The sequence below is a fragment of the Urocitellus parryii genome, chromosome 2, assembly GCF_045843805.1.
Source record: "Urocitellus parryii isolate mUroPar1 chromosome 2, mUroPar1.hap1, whole genome shotgun sequence".
Classification (NCBI taxonomy): domain Eukaryota; kingdom Metazoa; phylum Chordata; class Mammalia; order Rodentia; family Sciuridae; genus Urocitellus; species Urocitellus parryii.
In genome coordinates this window covers 182,969,434-182,981,475 of record NC_135532.1, presented here as the reverse complement: position 1 = coordinate 182,981,475, position 12,042 = coordinate 182,969,434, and the positions used below count along the sequence as shown (strand labels likewise).

The 12,042-nt window shown below is 38.4% G+C and overlaps 1 non-coding gene across 1 annotated transcript; it reads right to left on the bottom strand.

Moving 5' to 3' along the window:
* Positions 1-6,047: 6,047 nt before the first annotated feature.
* Positions 6,048-6,120, bottom strand: Trnam-cau (transfer RNA methionine (anticodon CAU)). Its single transcript has one exon. It is a non-coding gene; the product is annotated as a tRNA-Met (tRNA).
* Positions 6,121-12,042: the final 5,922 nt, after the last annotated feature.

The window sequence follows — 12,042 nt, the reverse complement described above, 5'->3', positions numbered from 1 at the left end:
CATCCTTGATCATTAATTTTATCTAATGTGGCACTTCTGGGTCAGTTTTAATTGATTTTGCTCTTTATTATGGGAAAAACTTTCCTCCTTCTTTGCATGACTAGTGGTTTTTTCTTTGGATGCCAGACATTGTAAATATTTTCTTTTTGCATGATAGGTATTTTTATATTCTGATAAATATCTTGAGCTATGTGCTAGGGATGCAGTTAGGCTTCCTGGAAACCATTTGGTCCCTCCAGATACTGCTTCTAAGCTTGTTATATCCTGTTTCTCAGGGGTTTACTACCTGATTTCCAATATCTTAACAGCCTTTGTTTCATATTTTTTTCTGTTTTTTTTTTTTTAGTTGAACATGGACACAGTACCTTTGTTTTACTTATTTATTTATTTTATGTGGTACTGAGGATCAAACCCAGTGCTTCACATGTGCAAGGCGAGTGCTCTACCACTGAGCCACAACCTCAGCCCCTTTTTCTGGTTCTTTAGTTGTTACATGCAGGAGAGTAATTCAGTTTCTTTCACTCCAATTTAGCCAGAAATTCAAGTATCTCTTTATTAGAAGTTGAAATGAATAAAAACATTTCCAGAAGTGTAATTAAGCAAAATCTCATTTTGCTGAACCACTCGGACCTGTCTCAAAGATTGGAAATAGTGATTCTGTGGGCATCTGTTTGCCTCATTGGTAAAGATAAAGGCCTCATGCCTGGGGGAGGGGGCAGAGTTGAAGGGAATCTGCCTTGTTTAAATTCAAGGGGGGCTGGGGATGTGGCTCAAGAGGTAGCGCACTCGCCTGGCATGCGTGCGGCCCGGGTTCGATCCTCAGCACCACATACAAACAAAGATGTTGTGTCCGCAGAAAACTAAAAAATAAATATTAAAAAATTCTCTCTCTCTCTCTCTCTCTCTCTCTCTCTCTCTTAAAAAAAGTCTCAAACAATAAAGCTTTAAAAATAAATAAATAAAAATAAATTCAAGGGGTCACAATGGAGGGTAGGAATGCTGACTTTCCTATTTCCCTGTCCAGAGGACTGTAGTGAAAATAATCCTATAAAAAATCCTGTCAGTTTAGATTTCCTGAAATGCCTCTGAAATATAAAATATCAACATGAAATGAGCATTCTGTAGCTCCAATAACATTGAATATAGTGGTAAAAGAGATAGCAAAATTGGCTGCGGCCTAGCATTAATGCTCAGAGAGGAGAACGAGAAAAGGAGAGAGACGGCTGTCTTGAAGCAAGATCATTTCAGGTTCATTTTCTCAGTCCTGTTTAGGTAAATGTTGAAGGAGGGTAAATTTCCAACTAAAGGGCCAAGGTCAAAGCAAGGCTTTGGAAAGCCAACCTGGTCTCTGACAGAGAAGCACTGCAGTGGGTATGTATGTGCCTGCATGCACATAGGTCAGCCAGGACCAGGGCAGGAGGCAAGATGATAGTGGGAACTTCAAGGAAGTGTGGTGGCTTTAAATAAGTGAATTTAAAATTCTTTAGTTACAAAAGTGACACACTCTTTCCAGACATTAGATCTGAGCCCGTCTTTCTGTGGTGGTATGGGCCTGTTTTTGTTTCTAGGGCCACTTTTCTTCTCGGTAGAAGCCCACAGCCCACCTGAGTAAACAGGGGCTCGGGCTGAAAGCTGCAGTCCTGGCGCTATCCAGAGCTCTCACTGGTGCTCCCTTGGATGTCTGTTTTAATCTCTTGCCCAAGAAAGTCTGCAGAAACATAAAAACAGGTGGGAAAAAGTTATATAAAGTTCTTCATCAGGAAACTCTTAAAACCACTTGGCAAAAGTGTATCTGGAGGATTGGTTACAGGAATGAAAAGAACCAGTCTATAGGCACAGGCTGAAAGTCTGGAACTCAGCAGTTCAGCCTGAGACAAAGACAATGAGACTTCATGGATCCCATGTGGAAGAAGATCAAAAGAGAAAGGCCTGTGAGAACTTTATGATACTTCTTTTTCAGATATGAGACATCCTCTTCTTGGAACATGTTGTACAGGAAAGGTGTGTGGCCCTAGAAGGCATCGAACAATGAAGTGCTATTCAACTGGGAGTTCCAGGGAAAGCAAAAGTACAGAGAAACCCTGGGTAGCCAATTTTCCAGCAAATAATCCAACAGTGGTGGATTATAATGTCCCAGGCAGCCCTTGCCAAGAAAAGAGAGTTACAGGCTTGGCCTGGGGGAACCGTTCTGACCTCACTGTCTGCTGCACTTGGCCAGCCATTAGTAATCTCTATTTTTTTCCCCATTGGTTTCACTCGTGTGAGTTATTTTTCACCAGACCATGGCAAATTCCATCAGAAGCTACATAGCAGTATTTTGTTTGCCAACTGAAAGAACACAAACCCAGCGTACAGCTCAAGAGTTGTAACACTTTCCAAATTCTTCCTTACATTGAAGATTTTATTATTGGGTCACTCAGTGACTTTCAGCTGGTAAGATTCTCCAGGTCAGACCTACAGTACATTTTAAACTCTTTGAATATGGTACTCCTAATCCTGCCTGCTCTCTGTTTGCTCCCTCTTCTATTAACACTTAAAAAAAATTATTTTTAACAGACATTAATTGTACATATGTATGGTGTTTAATGTGATATTTCAACACATGCATACAATGTACACTGTTCTAATTCAAGCTTCCTTTGTTTACCACCCCCAACCTCAGTTTCTTTCATTATTTTTTTTTCTTCCCTCTTGATGTATCTGGCAAACTGTAACTGTTAAGTTTTGCATGTGACGTGTCTCCTAAAATCTTCTGTTAATTCAGAAATATTCAGAGGTAAAATGATTACATATGTGAGGTGTAACCTAATCAGAGTTTGAATAGACTGACTGGGTGGTAACTGTAGGCAGGTAGAGTATGGCTGGAGGAGGTGGGTCACTGGGGACAAGCCCTGGAAGGGTTGTTCTTCCTGAAGCCTCTTCCTCTCTCTCTGTGTTTTGCCCCTCCACTGAGTTGAGAAATTGTCCTCTGCTGGGCCCTTCTGCTATGATGTTCTACTTCATTCTGGGCCCAGAGCAATGCAGTCAGCCATCTTTGAACTGAGACCTCTAAAAACTATGAACTCCAAATAAACTCCCCCACTCCCAAGCTATTCCTGTCAGGTGTTTTGGTCACAACAAAGAAAAATTGAACTGAAACACACATATTTTACTTTAGTATTTTTCATGTTTTCTTTTAAAAAATGTTTTTATGAATGTATTATAGTTATACAAAATGTGGGGTTCATTTTAACATAGTCATAATGGGATATAATTTGCTCCATTTCAGTCCTCAGTACTTCCTCTTTTCAACTTCCTCCTTCCCCCAGTTTTTCTTCCTCTACTCCACTGAACTTCCATTTATTTATTGTATTTTTTAATGGGTGCTTCATAGATATATAGAAAGTAAAATTCACTGTGAGGTATTCATATATGTACACAGCAAAATTTTGTCAATTCCATGCTGCATTTCCTCCATTTTCCATTCCTACACCCTTCCCCTCAATCTCATTTCTCTATTCCACTGATCTCCCCTTTATTTTTGTGGAATCCAACTCCTGTTTTCTCTCCCTTATTTTGCTCTCTTTCCCATATGAGAGAAGGCATTCTTCCTCTGACTTTCTGAGTGTGGCTTCTTTCACTTTGTATGATGTTCTCCAGTTTCATCCATTTACCAGAAAATGCCATAATTCCTTTTTCTTTTTGGCTAAGTAAAACTCCACTGTGTATATATACCATATATTTTTTTAATCCATTTGATGATTGACAGATTCCTGGGCTGGTTCCATGATTTGGCTATTGTGAATTACACTGCTATAAACATAGATGTACCGTATCACTGTAGTAAGTTGATTTTTGTTCTTTTGGATAAATACCAAGGAATGAGCTAGCTGGGTTGTATGGTGGTTCCATTCCTAGTCTTTAGGAATCTCCATACTGATTTCCAAAGTGATGATACTAATTTGCTATCTGACCAACAATACATGAGTGTACCTTTCCCCCCACATCCTTGCTGGCATTTTTTATTATTTATTTCCTAGATTCTTGATGATTCTTGATGACTGTCATTATAATGGAGGTGAGGTGAAATCCCAATGCGGTTTTGATTTGCATATCCCTGATTGTTAAAGATGTTGAACATTCTTTCATGTATTAGTTGGTCATTTGTATTTCTACTTTTCAGAAATGTCTGTTTAGTTTCTTTTTGCCATTTATTGATTGGGTTAGTTGTTTTGCAATAATACTAAGTTTTTTGAGTTGTTTATATATTTTGGATATTAATCCCCTGTTAGAAGAGTAGCTGGCAAAGATTTTCTTCCATTCCGTTCTGTAGGCTCTTTGTGCTTTTGTTTCCTTTGCTATGCAGAAGCTTTTTAATTTAATGCCATTTCACTTATTGCTTCTTGGTTTTATTTATTGAGCTTTAGGGGTCTTGTTAAGGAAGTCAATGCCTGCACCTATATGATGGAGTATTGACCTATGTTTTCTTCTAGCAGTTGCAATATTTCTGACCTAATTCCTAGGTCTTTGATCCACTATGAGTTGGCTTTTGCACAGGATGAGAGGTAGGGATCAAGCTTCATTCTTTTATTTATGAATATCCAATTTTCCTTGCACCATTTGTTAAAAAACTATCTTTTCTCCAACGTATGTTTTTGTCCTCTTTATCAAGTATCAGATGACTATATCTATGTGGATTTATGTCTATGTCTTCTAATCTATTCCGTTGGTCTTCATGTCTGTTTTGACGCCAATACCAAGCTATTTTCATTGCTGTTTTATTGTACTATAAAGCTGTTTTATATTATTATAGCTCTGTAAATATAATTTGAGATTAGGTATATGATACTTCCAGCATCACTCTTATTGCTCAGAATTACCTTGGCATTCTGGGATTTTTATTCTTCCAAATGAATCTTAGGACTTTTTTCTAGTTCTGTGAAAAATGTCATTGGTATTTTGATGTAGATTACATTGAATATGTAGATTCCTTTCAGTAATTATTTTGACAATATTAGTTCTGACTATCCAAAAACATTAGAGGTCTTTCCATCTTTCTTTGGTGTTCTATAGTTTTCATTGTAGAGGTCTTTGATCTTCTTGTTTAGGTTAACTCCCAACTATTTTATATATTGATTCTTTTGTTGATGAACACCTAACTCGAGTTCATATCTTAGCTATTATCAATAGTGCTTCAATAAACAAGGGTGTGCAAGTATCTATAGATCTTTTTTAATTATTAAACTCATTCATATGTCCATTCCATTCACCTCTACTCCTGTTTTTTTTTTCATCAGAAATATTGGTATGCATATTTTGTGCCAAGTCCTGGTGACACACAATAGAGTTACAAAAGCTACAGTGACTACATTAATGAAAAACTCTTGTATATCACTTGCCTTGTGCATAAACACTTCTATGCCCTTAAAGTATCAACTGGAATGGAAGGACTGTTTCCTGACTTTTTGTCAGGAAAGAAGTGAGTGACACAAAAGGCAGCCCAGTAAACACAGATGTAACAGTTAACCCTTGCAACAACTACTGAGAAATTGTTTAGTTTCTCAGTAGAAGTTTCCGAATCATTTGGGGGAGATACTATCATTATTACCACTGTGCAGATGAGGAAACTGAGATTTTATATATATATATATATATATATATATATATATATATATATATATCAGCATGGTCCCTGTTTTCAAAAGAGTTTACAGAGTAGTAGGAAGTCAAATTACATGTGTACCAAAGAGAGAATACTGTTAGGTCTAAGTAACAATACAAGCTTGCAAAAGTAATGGCATAGGATGTTTTTATATAGAACTAAACAGTGTATCCTAGATTGGTTCTCCTAAAAGTCAATGCTGAGTTAAGGAATTAAGGGGTAGTGATTGATTGAGGAGGTTCACTTTTTTTTTTTGAGAGAGAATTTTTTTACTATTTATTTTTTAGTTATCGGCGAACACAACATCTTTGTTGGTATGTGGTGCTGAGGATTGAACCTCAGCCGCACGCATGGCAGGCGCGCGCCACCGCTTGAGCCACATCCCCAGCCCCGAAATAGCTTGCGTTGCCCCCTCTGAGGTTCGAACTCAGGACCTTCAGATTATGAGACTGACGCGCTGCCTACTGCGCTAAGGAGGCAACCTTGAGGTTCACTCTTTTTTTTTTTTTTTTTTAAAGAGAGAGTGAGAAAGGAGAGAGAGAGAGAGAGAGAGAGAGAGAGAGAGAGGATTTTTAATATTTATTTTTTAGTTCTCGGCAGACACAACATCTTTGTTGGTATGTGGTGCTGAGGATCGAACCCGGGCCGCACGCATGCCAGGCGAGCGCGCTACCGCTGAGCCACATCTCCAGCCCTTGAGGTTCACTCTTGAGGAAGCAGTGAGGAACAGATAAAAGATAGAGAAGAGGAAGAAGCCAACAAATGGTCACTTTCGGGTGAGGTTTTGGCCTCGGCCTGATCCTATGGAGAATACTAGAGTATAAATTATAGCTTAGCTAATTTGCCCCCAAACAAAGAAACAGCTTTTGAACTCCACACCAGTCAGTAATTGGCTAATGAGTTTGGGGAGATGTAAAACTTCCAGACATTTTGGGCATGGAAATCAAGTGCTGAAACAAGTCAGGCAACTCCAAAGCCCTTGATCAATTCTTTTAACATCTCATATTTAAGGCCTTTGCAGCAAAGCATGCAGAAGCTGGAGGTTAGGTGCACAGAATTGACACAAGAGCTCTGAGAAGATCAGAAGGATGAGTAGCATCTGCTATAGTTCTTCTCTTGCATCACACAGATGAGCTTGCTTCTCTCATTCCATCGTTAAATTTACTTTGTCCTCTTATAGCTTCTTCAAAATTCTGGTTATGTAAGAATTCTGGGGGGAAAACTTACAAGGGGTATGTTCTTGGCATGTCCCAGTTCTCACTCCTTCAGTTGGTTCTGAGATTGCATCTAAAATATTTTTCATTTTCTTTCTCTACCATCCTTTGTAGCATTCCCTTTCCCTTGGCTCTCATTTTTGCTGGTTTATGTGGTGGGCTTGGAAAGATGATTCAGATCTTCAGCATGAGAAGTCTGAACCCCTGGTTACCATGATTTTATCAGGCCACGGTTGTCATACCTACCCATTCACACTTAATGCTGGTCATGGGAGTACCAAAAAGTATCCCAGTGAACCACTTGGGAGATAAATACTTTCCTCCGCACCTTCATTATGTAGCTCAGATCTACCTTTTCATAATGATCAGAGTCAATTTTTTTGTCATCATGGTAACTCATATCTGCACCTTTGGGTCTACTGGCAACAACAAGTTAGCAGCCATAGCTTTAAGTTTATGGGATTCCTAATGTGTCTCATGCTAGAAGCACACCGCCTTGGGGAAAAAGGACTTTAGACCTACAGAGCCTGAGTTTGGGGAAGATAAGTACAAATTCTCCAACTGGAGAATAATGCTAAGTAGGGCCACTTCTTACTCCCACCACTTGAATCTCAGAATTATATATTCTACCTAGAACACGGAAAACACCCTCACAGCACACCACCTCAACTCAGCCTTCAAGAGGCAGATTTGACATTTAATAAGGCCCTGTCCTAAAAGGACCCTGTTAGGACAGGGCCTTCTTAAAGGCAAAGTATGCAGTTGGACTGGTGGATCCCTTAGTCTTGTGCCCACAGACAGACATCCAAGGCATTTTTATATGGTATGTCACATTAGCAAGTCACTCTACATAGTGATGCTATTCTCTGAGGCCTGTGGTCAGAAAGAAAAATTCATTCCTATAATATATGGCAATCCCAATCAGAAGGAAATATTTTCCATTACAGAGTGGATGGAGTCCAGTGTAGCTAACTGTCCTCCAAGTGATGGGCTGTTCTGCTTGAGGGTTTGGGACTGAGTGTGATTTCTGTTTTTAATAGCTCAGACATTCAGTAATGCTAATAATCACATCTGTAGTACTTACTGCCATCTTCAGTTACCACAAACTAAGTGGCTTAAGACCATGTTTTTATTTTTCAGTTTACAAAACCTCTTAACTATATTATTGTTCATCCATCACGCCCACACACTTCCCCTGTACCCCACTTCTGATAGTGTTATGGTAGCATCTTATGTGGTTAAGTCACTGTTCAACTACATTTTTGATTATGTGAACGTTATTTATAGCTGAGTTTCACATTTAACATTTTCTTTCTTTTAAACCTTTTCTCATCCCCGCCATAGAGTTATTTATTACATTCTTTGTTTGCTTAGGGTTCTTTTGAAAATATAACCACCTTTGTCCTTAAATTGACAGAGCTATGAAATTTTTCTTATACATTTATTTATAAATACTAAGTATTCTATCAGCTTTATTTTTCAAGAGGATTTATAGGGGGACTATCCTACCAAACTGGTGATCTCTAACTCTATCCTGAGAAAGTATTTCCCATAACTTGATGTCATCAGTCCTCAGGTATTGACTCTGCCCTCCCTCTGAATTCTGTTCCTTTCCCATCCACACTGCTTCTTCTTTAGACTTTCTTGATTTTATGGGGCATTTCTTCCTGTTTTTTTGGGGGTGGGTACCAGGACTTGAACTCAGTGGCACTCGAACACTGAGCCCTAGCCCCAGCCATAATTTGTATTTTATTTAGAGACAGGGTCTCACAGAGTTTCTTAGCACCTCCACGTTGCTGAAGCTGGCTTTGAAATTGTTATCCTCCTGCCTTAGCCTCCGGAGCTGCTGGGATTACAGTGTGCTGGGATTACATCTGGCTGTGGGACATTTCAGAACAGTGATTCCTAGAGAGGGAGACACATGGGAATAGAGGTGGAAAGGGTTCAGAGAAAGCCTCCCATGTAAAGAAATGTGGGAAACATGAGAGTATTGTGCGCTTTTGGAAGTGCTTCCTGGGAAGACAATGATTTTCCGTGGTACTGATGTGCAAGGTGAGGGCCTTAAGGCAGGGTTCTGTGTTCTCCAGTACATAAAAGGCTTGGGTTTCATGGAGAGGGCACACAATCCCTTTCCAATCACCAATACAATCATTAAAGAAGCCGCACTTTGCCACATTGACAGAAGAGGGCACCATCAAACCAAGAATCTTGCAAATCAGCCCAACTCTGCGAAAAGAATTGAAGAAAATGAAATAAATCTGTGCTGAGCTACTTTAAAAAAAAAAAAGAGAGAGAGAGAGCTTCAACCACTCCATAAGAGGTAACAACAGTGGCAGCAACCATCCCAAGGAAGCAGAAGAAAACTATCACACAACAACCCAGATGGAATTAAAGAAGCTCAAATGGGCACTTTGAAGTATTTTTAAAAATTATCTCTAAACAGAAATTTAAAAATAGGATTTGAAAAAAAAAAAGAATAGGAAGGAATTAAGAGCTTCTTGAACCTTAGAATAAAAAAGGAAATCATCTTGAAATTTAAAACTAAATTAAATCACCTAAATTAGTTTTCTAGGGCTCTTTTAACAAATTACCACAAACTGAGTGATTTAAACCAGCAGACGTTTGTTTTCTCACAGTGTAGAGACCAGAAGTTCTGAAATCGAGGTGTCAGCAGAATTTATTTCTTCTGGAGCTCTGAGAGTCCCTTCCATCCCCCTCTTGGAGGTTTTGGTGGCTGCCAGCAATCCTTGCTTGGTGTTTTTTGCCTCGCAGATACAGCACAGGGTCCCCACCTCCATCTTCTTTTGAGTGTGTCTTCTCCCCTTCTCTTCTAAGGGTGCCTGCCGTTGGAATTAGGGCTCACCTAGATAATCTAGGAGGATCTTAGCTCAAGATACTTAATTAGACCTGCAAAGACCCTTTTCCAAAGAAGGAAATATTCACCCGTTTGGGGGGACTTATTTTGGTGGGGAGGGGAGCACCATTCAACTGCTGCAGTCCCCCAGTGAGGATGTGCTCAAAGGGAGATTCAATAGGGCATGGAAGAAAGATAAGCCAACAACCAAGAAAATGAAATGGAATGAAGGAAAATATAAGGAATAAAGCTAGTGACATAGAAGACCAAGAAACAGGTGTAACTGAAATTCTTGAAGAAAACCAACATTAAAATATAAAACTATAATAGAAGAAAACTTCTTAGTAATAAAATATGATCTACAAAATACTACCTACCAGAAGCTACAGGTAACTGGGAAGATGGAATGATCAACTCTGAGTTAATAAAACCATTAGATTTTGAAGATAAAGGGGGAAAATTCTCAAGACCTCCAGACAAAAGGATCACATAATTTACAACGACAAAAGAATTACACTGGTACCTAATTATTAATGTAACTACAAAGCAAGGCAGCAATGACAAGCTTTATTTTTTTTAATGCAAGGAAAGTAAATGTGAACCTAAGATTTTATATCCGGCCAAGTTGCTCTTCAATTATTAAAGCTATAGAAACATATTTTTAAACTCCAAAGAACATGAAATTTTGTTCTTATGAAGCCTTCCTGAAGAAACTACTATAGGGTGGCTTCACTCAACCAAAAGATACCAAACAATAAAATTTCCCCTCTCGCCACCACTGATCTCGCCACCACTGACCTGTTAGTCCCTATGATTTTGCCTTTTCCAGAATGTTATATAGATGGATGTGTAGTTTGTAACCTTTTCTTTTTTTCTTTTACTTAATACAATGCACCTAAGAAACTCTCATGTAGTTCATTTTATTATGTTGCTAATTTCACTGTATGCCCTTCAACTAGGGAATAGATAAGAGAATCAAGGTATTCTCTTATCTATTCCCTAGTTGAAGGACATTTAGTTTTGGCTCTTGTAGTGATAATGAAAAGATATAAACATTAAGATACAGATTCATAATTCTACTCTCTTAGCTAAATATCCATAAATGGAATTGTTAGGTCATATGCTAAAGATATGTTTAGCTTTTTTTTTTTTTAAAGAGCAATTAAAAAAAAAAAGAGCAAAATTTCCCCCAAAATGGCTGTTCTGTCCTGTATTCCTACAAAGAATGTATGATAATTTCAGTTTCTCTGAATCTGTGACACCACTTGGGTATCAATTTTGGTTTAAATGTGTAAGACCATGCAAGAAAATTTAGAGGGAAATGATTATGAGAGTCTTAACCTAATCATTGAGTTAATACACTTGAATGAATTAATTGGATAGTACCTATGGGAAGGTAGGGTATGTCTGAAGAAAGTGGGTCATGGTAGGGGGGTGGCTTTGGGGTATATATATTTTTTTTCCTGCTGAGAAGAGCGCTTTGTTTCCTGGTACTATGTCCTGAGCTGATTTCTTCCTTTACACAATTCTGCCATGATGTTCTGCCTTACCACCGGCCCACAGCAATGGAGTTGGCCATGTAGGGACTGAGAACTGTGAGCATCAAATAAACTTTTCCTTCTCTAAAATCGTTCAGTTCTTTTGGTCACAGTGATGATAAAGCTGACTAAAATAGGATTATTTGTGTGTGTGTCTTTTTAAATTAAAAAAAAATTAAAATTAAATTTTTAATTTAAATTAGCCATTCTCATGTTAATGGGAGTATTTTATTGTAGCTTTGTGTATTCTAATGATATTAATTGCATATCATTATGAACATATTCCCATGAGCCTACTTGCCATTCACATATCATATGAAGGAGTATCCAAATTCTGTGCCTATTTTATAAAGTGTGTTTTTTTTCCTTATTATTGATCTTTGAAAGTTTTTTTTATTTGTGTTGCAAGTAAGAGAAATTCAATCCAGGTTAAGGAAAAAGGAATTTACATTAGCTCATGAAATCAAGATGTCCATGGAAGAGTGAGCTTCAGGGTCTCCCACAGTTAATCAAGCTTATCATCTTCAGGAGTTTCTCTTACCGTCCTTCAGCTCTGACCACTGTGCTGGCCCCATTGTGGTCAATTGTACTAGGATTTCTTTTTCTTTTCTTTTTTTAAAAATTAACGCAAATTAATCATACATATGCATGAATACAGTGTGCATTGATCAGGTCCAATCACCCTTCTTCCACCCTTGTTACCACCATATGATCAAGCCTGCTACAAGAAATTAACCGTCCTAAGGTAGAAAGGCTCAGGCAATCCAGCCAGCCCAGCTCATCTCAGAGTCAGTC